Raw genomic sequence first — 24448 nt, forward strand, 5'->3', positions numbered from 1 at the left:
GTCAGTCTGTTGAGGTTAACTGAACTTTCTTGCAAATAGTGGACCATCTAGAAACTGTCCTGGAGCAAAGATTGTTAGTGCAACAGAGGAAACCCCAGTTTCCAAAACACGTGTACCTCAACTACACATAGGTGCTGTAACTCGATGAAGCGGAACTCAAGCGCTTGGCTCTCAGTACTTTGCAACGGTTGGGTTGAAAAATAAAAAATCCAGCCGCACCTTAAAGATTAACAAACTTATTTCAGTATGAGCTATTGCTACACAAAAGATCATATTGAAATAAAAGACATTGAAATAAATCTCATTAGTCTTTAAGAGGCCCAAGGACTTTTATTTTACTGTAACGAACGGGCACAGCTACCTCTTTGCAAACAAGGTGGTTGATCCTAACACAAAATTAATATACTGCCTTTGGCTCTTAGCAAAAGAAAAGAGAAACGGTCACTGTTCTGTACTCGGGGATTTGGAGGCAGTCCCATTCTGGGCACAGACACCCGAGGGAGTGCTTTTTCTTGAATGGTGCTTAGTGTGAAGGTAGTTGATGTCTCCCAGTATTACAAGTATCTCTAGTCACCTTCCTTATTCCTTTAGCCACCTCAAGAACAGCTTAAAGGCTTTGATCAGATGAGCAATAGTACACCCTACTTTAAAGTAACCCTTGGGGGTCTAGTATTGTTTCTGTTGGGAAATTCATTTCTGTCATGTTTTCTGACTCAGTGCCCTCTTTGCTGTATGGTGCAATACCTCCCACAAACCCATCCCTTCCTGTGCTGCCTACACTCTTATACTCAAGGATAACTATAACCTATAGTTTCCCATTCCACCATATTTCTAAGATATCCAGTATACCTAAATCAACATTTAACACCAACCATTTTCAGTCTCCCAATTTGGCTTAAAGACTTCCGGCACTGGGATATATAAAGTGTCTCCCTCTCCAGCAACACATGCGTCCCTCAGTCCTTTTGTTTGCAGACGTAGTCTTCCTCTGCCATCTTGCCCTCCCTCCCAAGTTCTATTATGCTTATATCAATATTGCCCTGAGGGTTTACACAACTGTCCTTTTGGACTGAGTTGTTCTGAACTAGAGGTTCCCAAGCTCCTGTCGGCTTTCCCTTGAGATTAGTTTAAAAGCTGCTCTGCCACCTTTTTAATATTAAGTGGCAGCACCCTTATTCCTTTTTGGTTCCAATGAAGGCTGTCTCTTTTGTACACGTTTGTCCGAGAAAGTTCTCCAGTGCTTAATGAATCTAAACCAGTGATGGTGAACCTTTTTGAGACCGAGTGCCCAAATTGCAACCCAAACCCCAGTTATTTATCACAAAGTGCCAACCCAGCAATTTAACCTGGATGCTGAGGTTTTAGTTTAGAAAAAAACGGTTGGCTCCCTCTTCCTCCGCCCCACCCGCTTGAGCAGGAGCCAGCCTGCTCTAGCTTCCAGCAAGTCCTGCGTGCACCGGTCTGTGCCTCTCTAGCATCTCTGCCTCCTCTGTACCCTCCCCCCCTTGGGCAGAAGCCACCCAGAGCACAGGCGCCAGCAGAGTCCTCCCTGCTCACCACGGTGCGCACATGTCGTACTCAGTGGCCCAGGCCAGCCTAGATGTGTGTGTGTGGGGGTGATTTTCTGCCCCCCACATGACGAACTCTGTGTGTATGTGCCCACAGAGAGGGCTCTGAGTGCCACCTCTGGCACCCGTGCCATAGGTTCGCCATCACTGATCTAAACCCTTCCTTCAGCACTATTGTATCATCCATGCCTTGAGATGCCTGATCTGTGCCTGTCAATAACAACAACAGCAGCAGCAGCAACAATAATAATAATGGTAGATTTCACAGCTGCCAGATCTTTAGCTGGTTGTTGGCCTTCATTACAATTCGAGCCTCACCCAGAGGTCTAGGAAGTTGTAATGTATTGGCGTAGTATTTGTGCGGATCCCAGCAGGGCTGCCTTCTGAATTTGACAGATGTTAACCCCTTGGCATGGGGAAGGAGCTTGCGTGCTTCGATGACGTTGAGAGCTATGCTGGAGGTAGTGTATTCTACCAGAAGGGGCTCCCATGCCAGACAGGTCTCAACTGAGAAACCAGACTAAGAGTGTCCACCAACCCATACAATATGGTAATACAAACGAAAAAATTATTCCATACTGCATCGGTCATCGCGCGGGTTAACAAGGGCCGTGTCGCATGCTGGGGTCCCTGGGCATGCTTCGGCAAGTGGGCTACAAGTAGACCAACCATCCAAAAGAAAGAAGTATAGTGCGTAAGAAAATCATGCCATTATGGCTTGTTAATGCAACTCAGAGCCAGAAAAAAGAGGATAATGATTATTATTATCATTTATTCGATTTAATAAACCGCTCTACCCCCGAAGGGCTCATGTGGGTAGCAATTCTGAGAATACTATTTTTGAGGACCTGGCCTTTAACTTTCTGCCTAGCAATCTACTAACTTTTCCTCCAGGGCCACACATTTTTACGTTGCCCAATGTCACTAGTGCCAATATGCACCACGACTTCTGACTCCTCCTAGCACTATCAACCTACATCAGGGGTAGGGAACCTGCTGCTCTCCAGATGTTCAGGAACTACAATTCCCATCAGCCTCTGTCAGCATGGCCAATTGGCCATGCTGGTAGGGGCTGATGGGAATTGTAGTTCCTGAACATCTGGAGAGCCGCAGGTTCCCTACCCCTGACCTACATAGTGTGTGATGTCTGCAACCTTTGCATCAGGCAAGCAAGTCACCCTGATGTCAAAACACCTTTCACAGACCCCATTCCCTATATTCCCAATGACTGAATTACCCACTACCCAAAGCCCACTTGATCCCGAGAGGGATATTCTTGCTATGATAGACTATTGGTCTGCCACCCAAAGACTATTCTGGTGGGTCCCTGCAGGTCTTGTCCCTCAGCCTCTCTCTTTGCTTCATGATGAAATTCTTGCTTTGATCAGGAACACAATTAAACTTGGGAAAACTTTGTGAGTGTTCTACAGATTGTATCTTCACAGACTTGACAACATAAGTTATTTTTAAGGAACTAGAATTGGTATGATATAGAACTGTTGTTTCCTAGGAAATGGAGGGGGGGTGGTAATTGCTACCCTTTTGTGCAATAATGGCAAATCATGCCAGGGCACTGGGCCACATGAAAGAACTTCAGCAACAGGGAGTGTGTGGGCGTCCCAAGTCAAGATTTTCAATGAAAGTGGGTTGCCAGTAATTACACTGACTGAGTAAAAGCGCAAAGCTCTTTAATGCACTATCATTAAAGACGTGAGCCCACCGTTTCTGCCTGGAAGCAATAAAAGAAACACTCATTAACAATTCAGGATTGTAAGACATTGGTTTCTTTTTAGCAGGTGTTTTGGACAGATCATGCTTCACAGATTCCTCCCTTGATAAAAAACTGAAGCTGGTCTCAGTACCAGCTGGAGTTTCATTTAATGTATTTATTTGCATAGGAAAGTAGCTCCAAGGGTGAAAAAAATAATTAAAAAACTAATGAAATTATCTTCACACACTATTTGATTTTAAACAAAGTTTATTCTATTTGCTATTTTTCTATTTTAGTAAGCATGGCTAAAAGTCATTCTTATGGTTGAGATTTATCCAGTCATTCTGTTGGGTGATTGGCTGCACGCTACTTGTGTTCCCAGGTCACATGGAAAGCTAATTAGGTGAGGCTTAGCTCATCAGATTTCTGCATTCATTCATTTCTTTTGCAGCGTTTCAGTGCAGATGCATATAGGCAGCCCATACTAATATGTACATAAAAACTTACCATTATGGGGTTTGCTCAGACCGTACAACTTCCATTTGTCATTTGTAGGGAAGCACCAGGAAAAGCCCCATGTCTCTCTGTGTGTATGCCTTACTACAGAACAAAGAATTCTCCATTTACCGCTAAAGCACTGAACTAAGTTTGATGTCATACAGATGCACTAACACTGCAGTGCTAAGCTCAGTTACTTCTTTTAATGGGCTTCAGTGGACTTAGACCGAGGTAACTGCTATGAATTACACAGTAAGAGACAGCAACTACATGCAGATGTGAGTGGTTGACAGGTGAAAAATATGGGCTATGTGCCATATTTGCCAAGGAGCTGATGCATTCATTTATGAAGTTGGCCCAGAGCATCTCTAGATTTAGTCATACATAGTTCACCTGTGATGTGTGAAGTTATTTTTCTTTCCTGGGGCTAAGGAAATACTAATATTTGAGAGGTTTGCCAAGGTTGAATTTTTTTTAAAGAAAAACCTCCTGAGATAAAGATGTACAAGAAATACTTAGGTAGATACTAGCATAAACCAATAGCCTTGTTATGGAAAAACATGGAATGGACTGTTGGAATGGAGAGGGCATAGTAGGTGGGGGGGTGGGGGGAAAGAGTTGTGTAAGTACTCTGTTTTCTTTTCCACCAGCTTTTGGTTGAGGCAAGCAGTGGGGTTTTTTTCCTAGCTTTACTGACCTCCCAACCCCCCCCCCCCCGGCCCCAGAAAATCTGGTATTAATAGCTGAAGTGGGACAGGAGAGTTTTAAATTGATTATATCTGAAAGTTTATTGGCACTTTACATCATTTAAAGAAGAACTCGCCATCTGTGGTAGAATTTTAATGTTTGGATGTTGTTTTAACTTGTAAATTGTTTATTACTATATTTTGATTTGTTAACCACTCTGAGCCTGGCCATTAGATATTAAGTTTAATAAAATAAAATGAATAAAACATTTTCTGTACAGGTGCCATAAAGACGGGATAGACTTGATAAAGGCCAATAGAAAATTTCAGCCTTTGCAGAAATAGTATGTTTATATGGGGGATGGTCAAAATAACTGCTTCCTCTCTCACAAATTTCCAAATTTGTTAAGAACATAAGAACAAGCCAGCTGGATCAGACCAAAGTCCATCTAGTCCAGCTCTCTGCTACTCGCAGTGGCCCACCAGGTGCCTTTGGGAGCTCACATGTAGGATGTGAACGCAATGGCCTTCTGCGGCTGTTGCTCCCAATCACCTGGTCTGTTAAGGCATTTGCAATCTCAGATCAAGGAGGATCAAGATTGGTAGCCATAAATCGACTTCTCCTCCATAAATCAGTCCAAGCCCCTTTTAAAGCTACCCAGGTTAGTGGCCATCACCACCTCCTGTGGCAGCATATTCCAAACACCAATCACACGTTGTGTGAAGAAGTGTTTCCTTTTATTAGTCCTAATTCTTCCCCCCAGCATTTTCAATGAATGCCCCCTGGTTCTAGTATTGTGAGAAAGAGAGAAAAATTTCTCTCTGTCAACATTTTCTACCCCATGCATAATTTTGTAGACTTCAATCATATCCCCCCTCAGCCGCCTCCTCTCAAAACTAAAGAGTCCCAAACGCTGCAGCCTCTCCTCATAGGGAAGGTGCTCCAGTCCCCTCAATCATCCTTGTTGCCCTTCTCTGCACTTTTTCTATCTCCTCAATATCCTTTTTTTGAGATGCTGCGACCAGAACTGAACACAGTAATTCGGCGCGGTCGACCCACTGCTTTATATAAGGGCATGACAATCCTTGCAGTTTTATTATCAATTCCTTTTCTAATGATCCCCAGCATAGAGTTTGCCTTTTTTACAGCTGCCATGCATTGAGTTGACATTCCCATGGAACTATCAACTAAGACGCCTAAATCCCTTTCCTGGTCTGTGACTGATAGCACTGACCCCTGTAGCGTGTATGTGAAGTTTGGATTTTTTGCCCCTATGTGCATCACTTTACATTTTGCTACATTGAACTGCATTTGCCATTTCTGAGCCCACTCACCTAATTGATCAAGGTCCGTTTGGAGCTCTTCGCAATCCTTTGTGGTTCTCACCACCCTACATAATTTGGTATCATCTGCAAACTTGGCCACCACGCTACCCACCCCTACTTCCAGGTCATTTATGAATAGGTTAAAGAGCACTAGTCCCAAAACGGATCCTTGGGGGACACCACTCCCGACATCTCTCCATTGTGAGAACCTCCCATTTACACCCACTCTTTGTTTCCTGTTTCTCAACCAGTTTTTAATCCATAGGAGGACTTCCCCTCTTATTCCTTCATTGCTGAGTTTTCTCAACAGTCTCTGGTGAGGAACTTTGTCAAAAGCCTTTTGGAAATCCAAGTAGACAATGTCCACCGGTTCACCCCTGTCCACATGCCTGTTTACACCCTCAAAGAACTCTAGTAAGTTTGTAAGACAGGATTTGCCTCTGCAAAAGCCATGCTGACTCTTTCTCAGCAGGTCTTGCTTTTCTACATGTTTTATAATTTTATCTTTAATGATAGATTCTACTAATTTACCAGGAACAGATGTCAAACTGACTGGCCTGTAATTTCCCGGGTCCCCCCTAGATCCTTTCTTAAAGATTGGTGTGACATTGGCCATCTTCCAGTCTTCAGGGATGGAGCCTGATTTCAGGGATAAGTTGCATATTAAAGTGAGAAGATCAGCAATTTCATGCTTGAGCTCTTTAAGCACTCTTGGGTGAATGCAATCTGGGCCAGGGGATTTGGTAACATTTAGTTTATCAATGGCTGCCAGAACTTCTTCCTTGTCTACCACTATCTTTGCTAGTTCCTCAGATTCGCCTCCTAAGAAGCTTGGTTCAGGTGCAGGAATGTTCCTCACCTCCTCTTGGGTGAAGACAGATGCAAAGAATTCATTCAGCTTCTCTGCAATCTCCCTGCCATCTTTTAGCACACCCTTTGTTCCTTTGTCATCTAACGGGCCTACCGCTTCCCTTGCTGGCTTCCTGCTTTTGATGTACTTGAAGAACTGTTTGTTGCTGGTCTTGATGTTCAAGGCCATGCGTTCCTCATAATCCTTTTTTGCCTCCCTTACAGCTAACTTGCTTCTCTTTTGCCACCATTTGTGTTCCCTCTCATATTCTTCATCAGTCAAACTGGACTTCCATTTTCTAAAAGACATTTTCTTTTTTCTGATAATTTCCTCAACCTCTCTTGTTAACCATGGTGGCTTTCTTTTGGACTGGGTGCTGCCTTTTCTAACCTGTGGAACACATTCCAGCTGAGCTTTTATTACTGTGTTTTTAAATAACCTCCAAGCATCCTGGACAGTTTTGACTCTCTTGATTTTCCCTTTCAGCTTCCTGCGCACTATCCCCCTCATCTTTGAGAAATTTCCCTTTCTGAAGGCGAATGTAACTACATTAGTAGTTGCCACTTGTTCGCATGCTGAGATACTGAATCTGACAGCATTGTGGTCGCTGTTCCCTATCGGCTCAACAACACTGACTTCCTGCACCAGGTCCTGGGTCCCACATAGAATTAGATCTAGGATCACCTCTCCCCTGGTTGGTTCCACAACCATCTGCTCTAAGCCACAGTCATTTAGCATATCCAGGAATGCTCTCTCCTTACTATGACCTGAACATGCATTTTTCCAGTTTATATGGGGATAGTTAAAATCACCCATTACCACTACATTTTTGTTTTTGTTGGCCTCTCTAATTTCTTTTTCCATCTCAGAATCCTCTTGTGCACTTTGGTCTGGGGGACGATAATATATTCCTAATATTAAACTGTCCTTCACACCTGGTATTGATATCCACAGTGATTCTGTAGGGGAACCAGCTCCCCTTGCATTGTCTATTTTATGTGATACTATGCTCTCTTTGATGTAAAGGGCAACTCCACCCCCAATGCGCCCTGTCCTATCCTTCCTATAGAGCCTGTAGCCTGGTATAACAGCATCCCACTGGTTCTCCTCATTCCACCATGTCTCTGTAATGCCCACTATATCAAAGTTCTCCTTCAAAACTCTGTACTCTAGCTCCCCCATTTTAGGTCGAATGCTTCTACTATTAGCATAGAGACACCTGTATACCCTGTCTCTGTCCTTAACCTGGGATTTATGTGCTTTACCCTCAAGTCTTTTGCAGACACTATCCCTTGTCACATGCACATTGCTATGTTCCTCACTTGTATGTGGTTGATTTAGAAAAACCTCCCTCTCTGTCTGCATCCCCATAGATACTGTATTCCGAACCGAAGTCACCTCAGCTCCTGTCGGCTTTCCCCCAGTGATCAGTTTAAAAGCTGTTCTGCCACCTTTTTAATGTTGAGCGCCAGCAGCCTGGTTCCTCTTTGGTTAAGATGAAGCCCGTCCCGTTTGTACAGGCCTGCCTTGTCCCAAAAGGTTCCCCAGTTCCTGACAAATCTGAAACCCTCTGCCTTACACCACCTTCTCATCCACGCATTGAGACCCTGTATCTCCACTTGCCTAGCTCGCCCTGCGCGTGGAACGGGTAGCATTTCTGAGAATGCCACCTTGGAGGTCCTGGACTTCAACCTGTTTCCTAGCAGCCTAAATTTAGCTTCCAGAACCTCCCGGCTACATTTCCCAATGTCGTTGGTGCCAATATGGACCACAACTGCTGACTCCACCCCAGCACTGTCTAAAAGCCTATCTAGACGAAGCGTGACATCCGCAACCTTCGCACCAGGCAGGCAAGTCACCATGCGGTCATAACGCCTCTCACAAACCCAACTTTCTACATTTCTAATGATCGAATCACCCACTACAAGGAGCCCCCCACCTCCCCGAGGGGTATCCTCAGTGCGAGAGGATAGCTGATCACCAGTTAAGGAAGGGATCCAAAGACTTCCGGGTCAACCCCCAAGGATACCAGCCGCGGGACGTTTCGCCCCCACCCCCCCCCCCCCCCCCCCCCCCCCCCCCCTCCCCTGCACCCCCCCTCCCCCCCCCCACCCCCCCCCCCCCCCCCCCCCCTTCCCCCCCCCCCCCCCCCCAAACCTCCCCCCCCCCCCCCCCCCAACCCCCCCCCCGGCCCCCCCCCCCCCCCCCCCCCCCCCCCCCCCCCCGCCCCCCCCCCCCCCCCCCCCCCCGCCCCCCCACCCCCCCCCCCCCCCACCCCCCCCCCCCCCCACCCCCCCCCCCCCCCACCCCCCCCCCCCCCCACCCCCCCCCCCCCCCACCCCCCCCCCCCCCCACCCCCCCCCCCCCCCACCCCCCCCCCCCCCCACCCCCCCCCCCCCCCACCCCCCCCCCCCCCCACCCCCCCCCCCCCCCACCCCCCCCCCCCCCCACCCCCCCCCCCCCCCACCCCCCCCCCCCCCCACCCCCCCCCCCCCCCACCCCCCCCCCCCCCCACCCCCCCCCCCCCCCACCCCCCCCCCCCCCCACCCCCCCCCCCCCCCACCCCCCCCCCCCCCCACCCCCCCCCCCCCCCACCCCCCCCCCCCCCCACCCCCCCCCCCCCCCACCCCCCCCCCCCCCCACCCCCCCCCCCCCCCACCCCCCCCCCCCCCCACCCCCCCCCCCCCCCACCCCCCCCCCCCCCCACCCCCCCCCCCCCCCACCCCCCCCCCCCCCCACCCCCCCCCCCCCCCACCCCCCCCCCCCCCCACCCCCCCCCCCCCCCACCCCCCCCCCCCCCCACCCCCCCCCCCCCCCACCCCCCCCCCCCCCCACCCCCCCCCCCCCCCACCCCCCCCCCCCCCCACCCCCCCCCCCCCCCACCCCCCCCCCCCCCCACCCCCCCCCCCCCCCACCCCCCCCCCCCCCCACCCCCCCCCCCCCCCACCCCCCCCCCCCCCCACCCCCCCCCCCCCCCACCCCCCCCCCCCCCCACCCCCCCCCCCCCCCACCCCCCCCCCCCCCCACCCCCCCCCCCCCCCACCCCCCCCCCCCCCCACCCCCCCCCCCCCCCACCCCCCCCCCCCCCCACCCCCCCCCCCCCCCACCCCCCCCCCCCCCCACCCCCCCCCCCCCCCACCCCCCCCCCCCCCCACCCCCCCCCCCCCCCACCCCCCCCCCCCCCCACCCCCCCCCCCCCCCACCCCCCCCCCCCCCCACCCCCCCCCCCCCCCACCCCCCCCCCCCCCCACCCCCCCCCCCCCCCACCCCCCCCCCCCCCCACCCCCCCCCCCCCCCACCCCCCCCCCCCCCCACCCCCCCCCCCCCCCACCCCCCCCCCCCCCCACCCCCCCCCCCCCCCACCCCCCCCCCCCCCCACCCCCCCCCCCCCCCACCCCCCCCCCCCCCCACCCCCCCCCCCCCCCACCCCCCCCCCCCCCCACCCCCCCCCCCCCCCACCCCCCCCCCCCCCCACCCCCCCCCCCCCCCACCCCCCCCCCCCCCCACCCCCCCCCCCCCCCACCCCCCCCCCCCCCCACCCCCCCCCCCCCCCACCCCCCCCCCCCCCCACCCCCCCCCCCCCCCACCCCCCCCCCCCCCCACCCCCCCCCCCCCCCACCCCCCCCCCCCCCCACCCCCCCCCCCCCCCACCCCCCCCCCCCCCCACCCCCCCCCCCCCCCACCCCCCCCCCCCCCCACCCCCCCCCCCCCCCACCCCCCCCCCCCCCCACCCCCCCCCCCCCCCACCCCCCCCCCCCCCCACCCCCCCCCCCCCCCACCCCCCCCCCCCCCCACCCCCCCCCCCCCCCACCCCCCCCCCCCCCCACCCCCCCCCCCCCCCACCCCCCCCCCCCCCCACCCCCCCCCCCCCCCACCCCCCCCCCCCCCCACCCCCCCCCCCCCCCACCCCCCCCCCCCCCCACCCCCCCCCCCCCCCACCCCCCCCCCCCCCCACCCCCCCCCCCCCCCACCCCCCCCCCCCCCCACCCCCCCCCCCCCCCACCCCCCCCCCCCCCCACCCCCCCCCCCCCCCACCCCCCCCCCCCCCCACCCCCCCCCCCCCCCACCCCCCCCCCCCCCCACCCCCCCCCCCCCCCACCCCCCCCCCCCCCCACCCCCCCCCCCCCCCACCCCCCCCCCCCCCCACCCCCCCCCCCCCCCACCCCCCCCCCCCCCCACCCCCCCCCCCCCCCACCCCCCCCCCCCCCCACCCCCCCCCCCCCCCACCCCCCCCCCCCCCCACCCCCCCCCCCCCCCACCCCCCCCCCCCCCCACCCCCCCCCCCCCCCACCCCCCCCCCCCCCCACCCCCCCCCCCCCCCACCCCCCCCCCCCCCCACCCCCCCCCCCCCCCACCCCCCCCCCCCCCCACCCCCCCCCCCCCCCACCCCCCCCCCCCCCCACCCCCCCCCCCCCCCACCCCCCCCCCCCCCCACCCCCCCCCCCCCCCACCCCCCCCCCCCCCCACCCCCCCCCCCCCCCACCCCCCCCCCCCCCCACCCCCCCCCCCCCCCACCCCCCCCCCCCCCCACCCCCCCCCCCCCCCACCCCCCCCCCCCCCCACCCCCCCCCCCCCCCACCCCCCCCCCCCCCCACCCCCCCCCCCCCCCACCCCCCCCCCCCCCCACCCCCCCCCCCCCCCACCCCCCCCCCCCCCCACCCCCCCCCCCCCCCACCCCCCCCCCCCCCCACCCCCCCCCCCCCCCACCCCCCCCCCCCCCCACCCCCCCCCCCCCCCACCCCCCCCCCCCCCCACCCCCCCCCCCCCCCACCCCCCCCCCCCCCCACCCCCCCCCCCCCCCACCCCCCCCCCCCCCCACCCCCCCCCCCCCCCACCCCCCCCCCCCCCCACCCCCCCCCCCCCCCACCCCCCCCCCCCCCCACCCCCCCCCCCCCCCACCCCCCCCCCCCCCCACCCCCCCCCCCCCCCACCCCCCCCCCCCCCCACCCCCCCCCCCCCCCACCCCCCCCCCCCCCCACCCCCCCCCCCCCCCACCCCCCCCCCCCCCCACCCCCCCCCCCCCCCACCCCCCCCCCCCCCCACCCCCCCCCCCCCCCACCCCCCCCCCCCCCCACCCCCCCCCCCCCCCACCCCCCCCCCCCCCCACCCCCCCCCCCCCCCACCCCCCCCCCCCCCCACCCCCCCCCCCCCCCACCCCCCCCCCCCCCCACCCCCCCCCCCCCCCACCCCCCCCCCCCCCCACCCCCCCCCCCCCCCACCCCCCCCCCCCCCCACCCCCCCCCCCCCCCACCCCCCCCCCCCCCCACCCCCCCCCCCCCCCACCCCCCCCCCCCCCCACCCCCCCCCCCCCCCACCCCCCCCCCCCCCCACCCCCCCCCCCCCCCACCCCCCCCCCCCCCCACCCCCCCCCCCCCCCACCCCCCCCCCCCCCCACCCCCCCCCCCCCCCACCCCCCCCCCCCCCCACCCCCCCCCCCCCCCACCCCCCCCCCCCCCCACCCCCCCCCCCCCCCACCCCCCCCCCCCCCCACCCCCCCCCCCCCCCACCCCCCCCCCCCCCCACCCCCCCCCCCCCCCACCCCCCCCCCCCCCCACCCCCCCCCCCCCCCACCCCCCCCCCCCCCCACCCCCCCCCCCCCCCACCCCCCCCCCCCCCCACCCCCCCCCCCCCCCACCCCCCCCCCCCCCCACCCCCCCCCCCCCCCACCCCCCCCCCCCCCCACCCCCCCCCCCCCCCACCCCCCCCCCCCCCCACCCCCCCCCCCCCCCACCCCCCCCCCCCCCCACCCCCCCCCCCCCCCACCCCCCCCCCCCCCCACCCCCCCCCCCCCCCACCCCCCCCCCCCCCCACCCCCCCCCCCCCCCACCCCCCCCCCCCCCCACCCCCCCCCCCCCCCACCCCCCCCCCCCCCCACCCCCCCCCCCCCCCACCCCCCCCCCCCCCCACCCCCCCCCCCCCCCACCCCCCCCCCCCCCCACCCCCCCCCCCCCCCACCCCCCCCCCCCCCCACCCCCCCCCCCCCCCACCCCCCCCCCCCCCCACCCCCCCCCCCCCCCACCCCCCCCCCCCCCCACCCCCCCCCCCCCCCACCCCCCCCCCCCCCCACCCCCCCCCCCCCCCACCCCCCCCCCCCCCCACCCCCCCCCCCCCCCACCCCCCCCCCCCCCCACCCCCCCCCCCCCCCACCCCCCCCCCCCCCCACCCCCCCCCCCCCCCACCCCCCCCCCCCCCCACCCCCCCCCCCCCCCACCCCCCCCCCCCCCCACCCCCCCCCCCCCCCACCCCCCCCCCCCCCCACCCCCCCCCCCCCCCACCCCCCCCCCCCCCCACCCCCCCCCCCCCCCACCCCCCCCCCCCCCCACCCCCCCCCCCCCCCACCCCCCCCCCCCCCCACCCCCCCCCCCCCCCACCCCCCCCCCCCCCCACCCCCCCCCCCCCCCACCCCCCCCCCCCCCCACCCCCCCCCCCCCCCACCCCCCCCCCCCCCCACCCCCCCCCCCCCCCACCCCCCCCCCCCCCCACCCCCCCCCCCCCCCACCCCCCCCCCCCCCCACCCCCCCCCCCCCCCACCCCCCCCCCCCCCCACCCCCCCCCCCCCCCACCCCCCCCCCCCCCCACCCCCCCCCCCCCCCACCCCCCCCCCCCCCCACCCCCCCCCCCCCCCACCCCCCCCCCCCCCCACCCCCCCCCCCCCCCACCCCCCCCCCCCCCCACCCCCCCCCCCCCCCACCCCCCCCCCCCCCCACCCCCCCCCCCCCCCACCCCCCCCCCCCCCCACCCCCCCCCCCCCCCACCCCCCCCCCCCCCCACCCCCCCCCCCCCCCACCCCCCCCCCCCCCCACCCCCCCCCCCCCCCACCCCCCCCCCCCCCCACCCCCCCCCCCCCCCACCCCCCCCCCCCCCCACCCCCCCCCCCCCCCACCCCCCCCCCCCCCCACCCCCCCCCCCCCCCACCCCCCCCCCCCCCCACCCCCCCCCCCCCCCACCCCCCCCCCCCCCCACCCCCCCCCCCCCCCACCCCCCCCCCCCCCCACCCCCCCCCCCCCCCACCCCCCCCCCCCCCCACCCCCCCCCCCCCCCACCCCCCCCCCCCCCCACCCCCCCCCCCCCCCACCCCCCCCCCCCCCCACCCCCCCCCCCCCCCACCCCCCCCCCCCCCCACCCCCCCCCCCCCCCACCCCCCCCCCCCCCCACCCCCCCCCCCCCCCACCCCCCCCCCCCCCCACCCCCCCCCCCCCCCACCCCCCCCCCCCCCCACCCCCCCCCCCCCCCACCCCCCCCCCCCCCCACCCCCCCCCCCCCCCACCCCCCCCCCCCCCCACCCCCCCCCCCCCCCACCCCCCCCCCCCCCCACCCCCCCCCCCCCCCACCCCCCCCCCCCCCCACCCCCCCCCCCCCCCACCCCCCCCCCCCCCCACCCCCCCCCCCCCCCACCCCCCCCCCCCCCCACCCCCCCCCCCCCCCACCCCCCCCCCCCCCCACCCCCCCCCCCCCCCACCCCCCCCCCCCCCCACCCCCCCCCCCCCCCACCCCCCCCCCCCCCCACCCCCCCCCCCCCCCACCCCCCCCCCCCCCCACCCCCCCCCCCCCCCACCCCCCCCCCCCCCCACCCCCCCCCCCCCCCACCCCCCCCCCCCCCCACCCCCCCCCCCCCCCACCCCCCCCCCCCCCCACCCCCCCCCCCCCCCACCCCCCCCCCCCCCCACCCCCCCCCCCCCCCACCCCCCCCCCCCCCCACCCCCCCCCCCCCCCACCCCCCCCCCCCCCCACCCCCCCCCCCCCCCACCCCCCCCCCCCCCCACCCCCCCCCCCCCCCACCCCCCCCCCCCCCCACCCCCCCCCCCCCCCACCCCCCCCCCCCCCCACCCCCCCCCCCCCCCACCCCCCCCCCCCCCCACCCCCCCCCCCCCCCACCCCCCCCCCCCCCCACCCCCCCCCCCCCCCACCCCCCCCCCCCCCCACCCCCCCCCCCCCCCACCCCCCCCCCCCCCCACCCCCCCCCCCCCCCACCCCCCCCCCCCCCCACCCCCCCCCCCCCCCACCCCCCCCCCCCCCCACCCCCCCCCCCCCCCACCCCCCCCCCCCCCCACCCCCCCCCCCCCCCACCCCCCCCCCCCCCCACCCCCCCCCCCCCCCACCCCCCCCCCCCCCCACCCCCCCCCCCCCCCACCCCCCCCCCCCCCCACCCCCCCCCCCCCCCACCCCCCCCCCCCCCCACCCCCCCCCCCCCCCACCCCCCCCCCCCCCCACCCCCCCCCCCCCCCACCCCCCCCCCCCCCCACCCCCCCCCCCCCCCACCCCCCCCCCCCCCCACCCCCCCCCCCCCCCACCCCCCCCCCCCCCCACCCCCCCCCCCCCCCACCCCCCCCCCCCCCCACCCCCCCCCCCCCCCACCCCCCCCCCCCCCCACCCCCCCCCCCCCCCACCCCCCCCCCCCCCCACCCCCCCCCCCCCCCACCCCCCCCCCCCCCCACCCCCCCCCCCCCCCACCCCCCCCCCCCCCCACCCCCCCCCCCCCCCACCCCCCCCCCCCCCCACCCCCCCCCCCCCCCACCCCCCCCCCCCCCCACCCCCCCCCCCCCCCACCCCCCCCCCCCCCCACCCCCCCCCCCCCCCACCCCCCCCCCCCCCCACCCCCCCCCCCCCCCACCCCCCCCCCCCCCCACCCCCCCCCCCCCCCACCCCCCCCCCCCCCCACCCCCCCCCCCCCCCACCCCCCCCCCCCCCCACCCCCCCCCCCCCCCACCCCCCCCCCCCCCCACCCCCCCCCCCCCCCACCCCCCCCCCCCCCCACCCCCCCCCCCCCCCACCCCCCCCCCCCCCCACCCCCCCCCCCCCCCACCCCCCCCCCCCCCCACCCCCCCCCCCCCCCACCCCCCCCCCCCCCCACCCCCCCCCCCCCCCACCCCCCCCCCCCCCCACCCCCCCCCCCCCCCACCCCCCCCCCCCCCCACCCCCCCCCCCCCCCACCCCCCCCCCCCCCCACCCCCCCCCCCCCCCACCCCCCCCCCCCCCCACCCCCCCCCCCCCCCACCCCCCCCCCCCCCCACCCCCCCCCCCCCCCACCCCCCCCCCCCCCCACCCCCCCCCCCCCCCACCCCCCCCCCCCCCCACCCCCCCCCCCCCCCACCCCCCCCCCCCCCCACCCCCCCCCCCCCCCACCCCCCCCCCCCCCCACCCCCCCCCCCCCCCACCCCCCCCCCCCCCCACCCCCCCCCCCCCCCACCCCCCCCCCCCCCCACCCCCCCCCCCCCCCACCCCCCCCCCCCCCCACCCCCCCCCCCCCCCACCCCCCCCCCCCCCCACCCCCCCCCCCCCCCACCCCCCCCCCCCCCCACCCCCCCCCCCCCCCACCCCCCCCCCCCCCCACCCCCCCCCCCCCCCACCCCCCCCCCCCCCCACCCCCCCCCCCCCCCACCCCCCCCCCCCCCCACCCCCCCCCCCCCCCACCCCCCCCCCCCCCCACCCCCCCCCCCCCCCACCCCCCCCCCCCCCCACCCCCCCCCCCCCCCACCCCCCCCCCCCCCCACCCCCCCCCCCCCCCACCCCCCCCCCCCCCCACCCCCCCCCCCCCCCACCCCCCCCCCCCCCCACCCCCCCCCCCCCCCACCCCCCCCCCCCCCCACCCCCCCCCCCCCCCACCCCCCCCCCCCCCCACCCCCCCCCCCCCCCACCCCCCCCCCCCCCCACCCCCCCCCCCCCCCACCCCCCCCCCCCCCCACCCCCCCCCCCCCCCACCCCCCCCCCCCCCCACCCCCCCCCCCCCCCACCCCCCCCCCCCCCCACCCCCCCCCCCCCCCACCCCCCCCCCCCCCCACCCCCCCCCCCCCCCACCCCCCCCCCCCCCCACCCCCCCCCCCCCCCACCCCCCCCCCCCCCCACCCCCCCCCCCCCCCACCCCCCCCCCCCCCCACCCCCCCCCCCCCCCACCCCCCCCCCCCCCCACCCCCCCCCCCCCCCACCCCCCCCCCCCCCCACCCCCCCCCCCCCCCACCCCCCCCCCCCCCCACCCCCCCCCCCCCCCACCCCCCCCCCCCCCCACCCCCCCCCCCCCCCACCCCCCCCCCCCCCCACCCCCCCCCCCCCCCACCCCCCCCCCCCCCCACCCCCCCCCCCCCCCACCCCCCCCCCCCCCCACCCCCCCCCCCCCCCACCCCCCCCCCCCCCCACCCCCCCCCCCCCCCACCCCCCCCCCCCCCCACCCCCCCCCCCCCCCACCCCCCCCCCCCCCCACCCCCCCCCCCCCCCACCCCCCCCCCCCCCCACCCCCCCCCCCCCCCACCCCCCCCCCCCCCCACCCCCCCCCCCCCCCACCCCCCCCCCCCCCCACCCCCCCCCCCCCCCACCCCCCCCCCCCCCCACCCCCCCCCCCCCCCACCCCCCCCCCCCCCCACCCCCCCCCCCCCCCACCCCCCCCCCCCCCCACCCCCCCCCCCCCCCACCCCCCCCCCCCCCCACCCCCCCCCCCCCCCACCCCCCCCCCCCCCCACCCCCCCCCCCCCCCACCCCCCCCCCCCCCCACCCCCCCCCCCCCCCACCCCCCCCCCCCCCCACCCCCCCCCCCCCCCACCCCCCCCCCCCCCCACCCCCCCCCCCCCCCACCCCCCCCCCCCCCCACCCCCCCCCCCCCCCACCCCCCCCCCCCCCCACCCCCCCCCCCCCCCACCCCCCCCCCCCCCCACCCCCCCCCCCCCCCACCCCCCCCCCCCCCCACCCCCCCCCCCCCCCACCCCCCCCCCCCCCCACCCCCCCCCCCCCCCACCCCCCCCCCCCCCCACCCCCCCCCCCCCCCACCCCCCCCCCCCCCCACCCCCCCCCCCCCCCACCCCCCCCCCCCCCCACCCCCCCCCCCCCCCACCCCCCCCCCCCCCCACCCCCCCCCCCCCCCACCCCCCCCCCCCCCCACCCCCCCCCCCCCCCACCCCCCCCCCCCCCCACCCCCCCCCCCCCCCACCCCCCCCCCCCCCCACCCCCCCCCCCCCCCACCCCCCCCCCCCCCCACCCCCCCCCCCCCCCACCCCCCCCCCCCCCCACCCCCCCCCCCCCCCACCCCCCCCCCCCCCCACCCCCCCCCCCCCCCACCCCCCCCCCCCCCCACCCCCCCCCCCCCCCACCCCCCCCCCCCCCCACCCCCCCCCCCCCCCACCCCCCCCCCCCCCCACCCCCCCCCCCCCCCACCCCCCCCCCCCCCCACCCCCCCCCCCCCCCACCCCCCCCCCCCCCCACCCCCCCCCCCCCCCACCCCCCCCCCCCCCCACCCCCCCCCCCCCCCACCCCCCCCCCCCCCCACCCCCCCCCCCCCCCACCCCCCCCCCCCCCCACCCCCCCCCCCCCCCACCCCCCCCCCCCCCCACCCCCCCCCCCCCCCACCCCCCCCCCCCCCCACCCCCCCCCCCCCCCACCCCCCCCCCCCCCCACCCCCCCCCCCCCCCACCCCCCCCCCCCCCCACCCCCCCCCCCCCCCACCCCCCCCCCCCCCCACCCCCCCCCCCCCCCACCCCCCCCCCCCCCCACCCCCCCCCCCCCCCACCCCCCCCCCCCCCCACCCCCCCCCCCCCCCACCCCCCCCCCCCCCCACCCCCCCCCCCCCCCACCCCCCCCCCCCCCCACCCCCCCCCCCCCCCACCCCCCCCCCCCCCCACCCCCCCCCCCCCCCACCCCCCCCCCCCCCCACCCCCCCCCCCCCCCACCCCCCCCCCCCCCCACCCCCCCCCCCCCCCACCCCCCCCCCCCCCCACCCCCCCCCCCCCCCACCCCCCCCCCCCCCCACCCCCCCCCCCCCCCACCCCCCCCCCCCCCCACCCCCCCCCCCCCCCACCCCCCCCCCCCCCCACCCCCCCCCCCCCCCACCCCCCCCCCCCCCCACCCCCCCCCCCCCCCACCCCCCCCCCCCCCCACCCCCCCCCCCCCCCACCCCCCCCCCCCCCCACCCCCCCCCCCCCCCACCCCCCCCCCCCCCCACCCCCCCCCCCCCCCACCCCCCCCCCCCCCCACCCCCCCCCCCCCCCACCCCCCCCCCCCCCCACCCCCCCCCCCCCCCACCCCCCCCCCCCCCCACCCCCCCCCCCCCCCACCCCCCCCCCCCCCCACCCCCCCCCCCCCCCACCCCCCCCCCCCCCCACCCCCCCCCCCCCCCACCCCCCCCCCCCCCCACCCCCCCCCCCCCCCACCCCCCCCCCCCCCCACCCCCCCCCCCCCCCACCCCCCCCCCCCCCCACCCCCCCCCCCCCCCACCCCCCCCCCCCCCCACCCCCCCCCCCCCCCACCCCCCCCCCCCCCCACCCCCCCCCCCCCCCACCCCCCCCCCCCCCCACCCCCCCCCCCCCCCACCCCCCCCCCCCCCCACCCCCCCCCCCCCCCACCCCCCCCCCCCCCCACCCCCCCCCCCCCCCACCCCCCCCCCCCCCCACCCCCCCCCCCCCCCACCCCCCCCCCCCCCCACCCCCCCCCCCCCCCACCCCCCCCCCCCCCCACCCCCCCCCCCCCCCACCCCCCCCCCCCCCCACCCCCCCCCCCCCCCACCCCCCCCCCCCCCCACCCCCCCCCCCCCCCACCCCCCCCCCCCCCCACCCCCCCCCCCCCCCACCCCCCCCCCCCCCCACCCCCCCCCCCCCCCACCCCCCCCCCCCCCCACCCCCCCCCCCCCCCACCCCCCCCCCCCCCCACCCCCCCCCCCCCCCACCCCCCCCCCCCCCCACCCCCCCCCCCCCCCACCCCCCCCCCCCCCCACCCCCCCCCCCCCCCACCCCCCCCCCCCCCCACCCCCCCCCCCCCCCACCCCCCCCCCCCCCCACCCCCCCCCCCCCCCACCCCCCCCCCCCCCCACCCCCCCCCCCCCCCACCCCCCCCCCCCCCCACCCCCCCCCCCCCCCACCCCCCCCCCCCCCCACCCCCCCCCCCCCCCACCCCCCCCCCCCCCCACCCCCCCCCCCCCCCACCCCCCCCCCCCCCCACCCCCCCCCCCCCCCACCCCCCCCCCCCCCCACCCCCCCCCCCCCCCACCCCCCCCCCCCCCCACCCCCCCCCCCCCCCACCCCCCCCCCCCCCCACCCCCCCCCCCCCCCACCCCCCCCCCCCCCCACCCCCCCCCCCCCCCACCCCCCCCCCCCCCCACCCCCCCCCCCCCCCACCCCCCCCCCCCCCCACCCCCCCCCCCCCCCACCCCCCCCCCCCCCCACCCCCCCCCCCCCCCACCCCCCCCCCCCCCCACCCCCCCCCCCCCCCACCCCCCCCCCCCCCCACCCCCCCCCCCCCCCACCCCCCCCCCCCCCCACCCCCCCCCCCCCCCACCCCCCCCCCCCCCCACCCCCCCCCCCCCCCACCCCCCCCCCCCCCCACCCCCCCCCCCCCCCACCCCCCCCCCCCCCCACCCCCCCCCCCCCCCACCCCCCCCCCCCCCCACCCCCCCCCCCCCCCACCCCCCCCCCCCCCCACCCCCCCCCCCCCCCACCCCCCCCCCCCCCCACCCCCCCCCCCCCCCACCCCCCCCCCCCCCCACCCCCCCCCCCCCCCACCCCCCCCCCCCCCCACCCCCCCCCCCCCCCACCCCCCCCCCCCCCCACCCCCCCCCCCCCCCACCCCCCCCCCCCCCCACCCCCCCCCCCCCCCACCCCCCCCCCCCCCCACCCCCCCCCCCCCCCACCCCCCCCCCCCCCCACCCCCCCCCCCCCCCACCCCCCCCCCCCCCCACCCCCCCCCCCCCCCACCCCCCCCCCCCCCCACCCCCCCCCCCCCCCACCCCCCCCCCCCCCCACCCCCCCCCCCCCCCACCCCCCCCCCCCCCCACCCCCCCCCCCCCCCACCCCCCCCCCCCCCCACCCCCCCCCCCCCCCACCCCCCCCCCCCCCCACCCCCCCCCCCCCCCACCCCCCCCCCCCCCCACCCCCCCCCCCCCCCACCCCCCCCCCCCCCCACCCCCCCCCCCCCCCACCCCCCCCCCCCCCCACCCCCCCCCCCCCCCACCCCCCCCCCCCCCCACCCCCCCCCCCCCCCACCCCCCCCCCCCCCCACCCCCCCCCCCCCCCACCCCCCCCCCCCCCCACCCCCCCCCCCCCCCACCCCCCCCCCCCCCCACCCCCCCCCCCCCCCACCCCCCCCCCCCCCCACCCCCCCCCCCCCCCACCCCCCCCCCCCCCCACCCCCCCCCCCCCCCACCCCCCCCCCCCCCCACCCCCCCCCCCCCCCACCCCCCCCCCCCCCCACCCCCCCCCCCCCCCACCCCCCCCCCCCCCCACCCCCCCCCCCCCCCACCCCCCCCCCCCCCCACCCCCCCCCCCCCCCACCCCCCCCCCCCCCCACCCCCCCCCCCCCCCACCCCCCCCCCCCCCCACCCCCCCCCCCCCCCACCCCCCCCCCCCCCCACCCCCCCCCCCCCCCACCCCCCCCCCCCCCCACCCCCCCCCCCCCCCACCCCCCCCCCCCCCCACCCCCCCCCCCCCCCACCCCCCCCCCCCCCCACCCCCCCCCCCCCCCACCCCCCCCCCCCCCCACCCCCCCCCCCCCCCACCCCCCCCCCCCCCCACCCCCCCCCCCCCCCACCCCCCCCCCCCCCCACCCCCCCCCCCCCCCACCCCCCCCCCCCCCCACCCCCCCCCCCCCCCACCCCCCCCCCCCCCCACCCCCCCCCCCCCCCACCCCCCCCCCCCCCCACCCCCCCCCCCCCCCACCCCCCCCCCCCCCCACCCCCCCCCCCCCCCACCCCCCCCCCCCCCCACCCCCCCCCCCCCCCACCCCCCCCCCCCCCCACCCCCCCCCCCCCCCACCCCCCCCCCCCCCCACCCCCCCCCCCCCCCACCCCCCCCCCCCCCCACCCCCCCCCCCCCCCACCCCCCCCCCCCCCCACCCCCCCCCCCCCCCACCCCCCCCCCCCCCCACCCCCCCCCCCCCCCACCCCCCCCCCCCCCCACCCCCCCCCCCCCCCACCCCCCCCCCCCCCCACCCCCCCCCCCCCCCACCCCCCCCCCCCCCCACCCCCCCCCCCCCCCACCCCCCCCCCCCCCCACCCCCCCCCCCCCCCACCCCCCCCCCCCCCCACCCCCCCCCCCCCCCACCCCCCCCCCCCCCCACCCCCCCCCCCCCCCACCCCCCCCCCCCCCCACCCCCCCCCCCCCCCACCCCCCCCCCCCCCCACCCCCCCCCCCCCCCACCCCCCCCCCCCCCCACCCCCCCCCCCCCCCACCCCCCCCCCCCCCCACCCCCCCCCCCCCCCACCCCCCCCCCCCCCCACCCCCCCCCCCCCCCACCCCCCCCCCCCCCCACCCCCCCCCCCCCCCACCCCCCCCCCCCCCCACCCCCCCCCCCCCCCACCCCCCCCCCCCCCCACCCCCCCCCCCCCCCACCCCCCCCCCCCCCCACCCCCCCCCCCCCCCACCCCCCCCCCCCCCCACCCCCCCCCCCCCCCACCCCCCCCCCCCCCCACCCCCCCCCCCCCCCACCCCCCCCCCCCCCCACCCCCCCCCCCCCCCACCCCCCCCCCCCCCCACCCCCCCCCCCCCCCACCCCCCCCCCCCCCCACCCCCCCCCCCCCCCACCCCCCCCCCCCCCCACCCCCCCCCCCCCCCACCCCCCCCCCCCCCCACCCCCCCCCCCCCCCACCCCCCCCCCCCCCCACCCCCCCCCCCCCCCACCCCCCCCCCCCCCCACCCCCCCCCCCCCCCACCCCCCCCCCCCCCCACCCCCCCCCCCCCCCACCCCCCCCCCCCCCCACCCCCCCCCCCCCCCACCCCCCCCCCCCCCCACCCCCCCCCCCCCCCACCCCCCCCCCCCCCCACCCCCCCCCCCCCCCACCCCCCCCCCCCCCCACCCCCCCCCCCCCCCACCCCCCCCCCCCCCCACCCCCCCCCCCCCCCACCCCCCCCCCCCCCCACCCCCCCCCCCCCCCACCCCCCCCCCCCCCCACCCCCCCCCCCCCCCACCCCCCCCCCCCCCCACCCCCCCCCCCCCCCACCCCCCCCCCCCCCCACCCCCCCCCCCCCCCACCCCCCCCCCCCCCCACCCCCCCCCCCCCCCACCCCCCCCCCCCCCCACCCCCCCCCCCCCCCACCCCCCCCCCCCCCCACCCCCCCCCCCCCCCACCCCCCCCCCCCCCCACCCCCCCCCCCCCCCACCCCCCCCCCCCCCCACCCCCCCCCCCCCCCACCCCCCCCCCCCCCCACCCCCCCCCCCCCCCACCCCCCCCCCCCCCCACCCCCCCCCCCCCCCACCCCCCCCCCCCCCCACCCCCCCCCCCCCCCACCCCCCCCCCCCCCCACCCCCCCCCCCCCCCACCCCCCCCCCCCCCCACCCCCCCCCCCCCCCACCCCCCCCCCCCCCCACCCCCCCCCCCCCCCACCCCCCCCCCCCCCCACCCCCCCCCCCCCCCACCCCCCCCCCCCCCCACCCCCCCCCCCCCCCACCCCCCCCCCCCCCCACCCCCCCCCCCCCCCACCCCCCCCCCCCCCCACCCCCCCCCCCCCCCACCCCCCCCCCCCCCCACCCCCCCCCCCCCCCACCCCCCCCCCCCCCCACCCCCCCCCCCCCCCACCCCCCCCCCCCCCCACCCCCCCCCCCCCCCACCCCCCCCCCCCCCCACCCCCCCCCCCCCCCACCCCCCCCCCCCCCCACCCCCCCCCCCCCCCACCCCCCCCCCCCCCCACCCCCCCCCCCCCCCACCCCCCCCCCCCCCCACCCCCCCCCCCCCCCACCCCCCCCCCCCCCCACCCCCCCCCCCCCCCACCCCCCCCCCCCCCCACCCCCCCCCCCCCCCACCCCCCCCCCCCCCCACCCCCCCCCCCCCCCACCCCCCCCCCCCCCCACCCCCCCCCCCCCCCACCCCCCCCCCCCCCCACCCCCCCCCCCCCCCACCCCCCCCCCCCCCCACCCCCCCCCCCCCCCACCCCCCCCCCCCCCCACCCCCCCCCCCCCCCACCCCCCCCCCCCCCCACCCCCCCCCCCCCCCACCCCCCCCCCCCCCCACCCCCCCCCCCCCCCACCCCCCCCCCCCCCCACCCCCCCCCCCCCCCCCCCCCCCCCCCCCCCACCCCCCCCCCCCCCCACCCCCCGCCCCCCCACCCCACCCCCCCCCCACCCCCTCCACCCCCCTCCCCCCCCCCCCCCCACCATACAATTCCCATCAGCCCCTACCAGCATGGCCAATTGGCCATGCTGACAGAGGCTGATGGGAATTGTAGTTCCTGAACATCTGGAGAGCCGCAGGTTCCCTACCCCTGCTGTAGAAGAATGTAGCTCTTGGTTTGCCTGGGAATTCTAAGTTCTGGCAATGCCAGACATGTACGCTAGTTGTAACTCTCAATCAATAAAAACAGATTATGCTGACATTTGAGTCTGGATTTATTGTGGAGACTGATAGGCACGACAGTAAGCAGGGCCAGCCCTAGTTTGTATTTGGATGGGAGACCATCAAGGAAGTTTCTACATACAGGCATGCAATGGTAAATCAGCTCTGTTCATCTCTTGCCCTGACAACCCCATGAGTGGCCTCCATGAGTTAATAGAGAATTGATGGCGCTTTACACCACTATCAGCATGTTAGTGTTTTGTGGCCCAGGTGGGTGCTTAGAAACCTGCAATCTGGTTTAGAAGTGACGAGAGATTGTAGGACTCTGCCCAGATAATGTTTTACATGAATATCATGTTTTAATCACGCCTCCTACCAGGTTGAGCTTTCTACAAAGAAGGGAATGATTGGACAGTCCCTATTATCTCTTGCGTATCCTCAGAATTCAAAAGTTTATTCTGGCAACATTTGGCATGACTGAGGGACTATGGAAGAGGGTAACCAGCTAATACGATCTGTATTTCTTTTCATGGACAGAAAAGGCTGCGGCTCAGATTCACAGGGTGGGTGAAA

General features: G+C 74.7%; 1 protein-coding gene across 1 annotated transcript in view; it reads left to right on the forward strand.

Moving 5' to 3' along the window:
• The window catches only part of PSME4 (proteasome activator subunit 4), a 148100-nt gene that overhangs the window by 305 nt on the left and 123347 nt on the right, over positions 1-24448 (forward strand). The window lies entirely within an intron of this gene.

This window comes from Sphaerodactylus townsendi, linkage group LG01, assembly GCF_021028975.2.
Source record: "Sphaerodactylus townsendi isolate TG3544 linkage group LG01, MPM_Stown_v2.3, whole genome shotgun sequence".
NCBI lineage: Eukaryota > Metazoa > Chordata > Lepidosauria > Squamata > Sphaerodactylidae > Sphaerodactylus > Sphaerodactylus townsendi.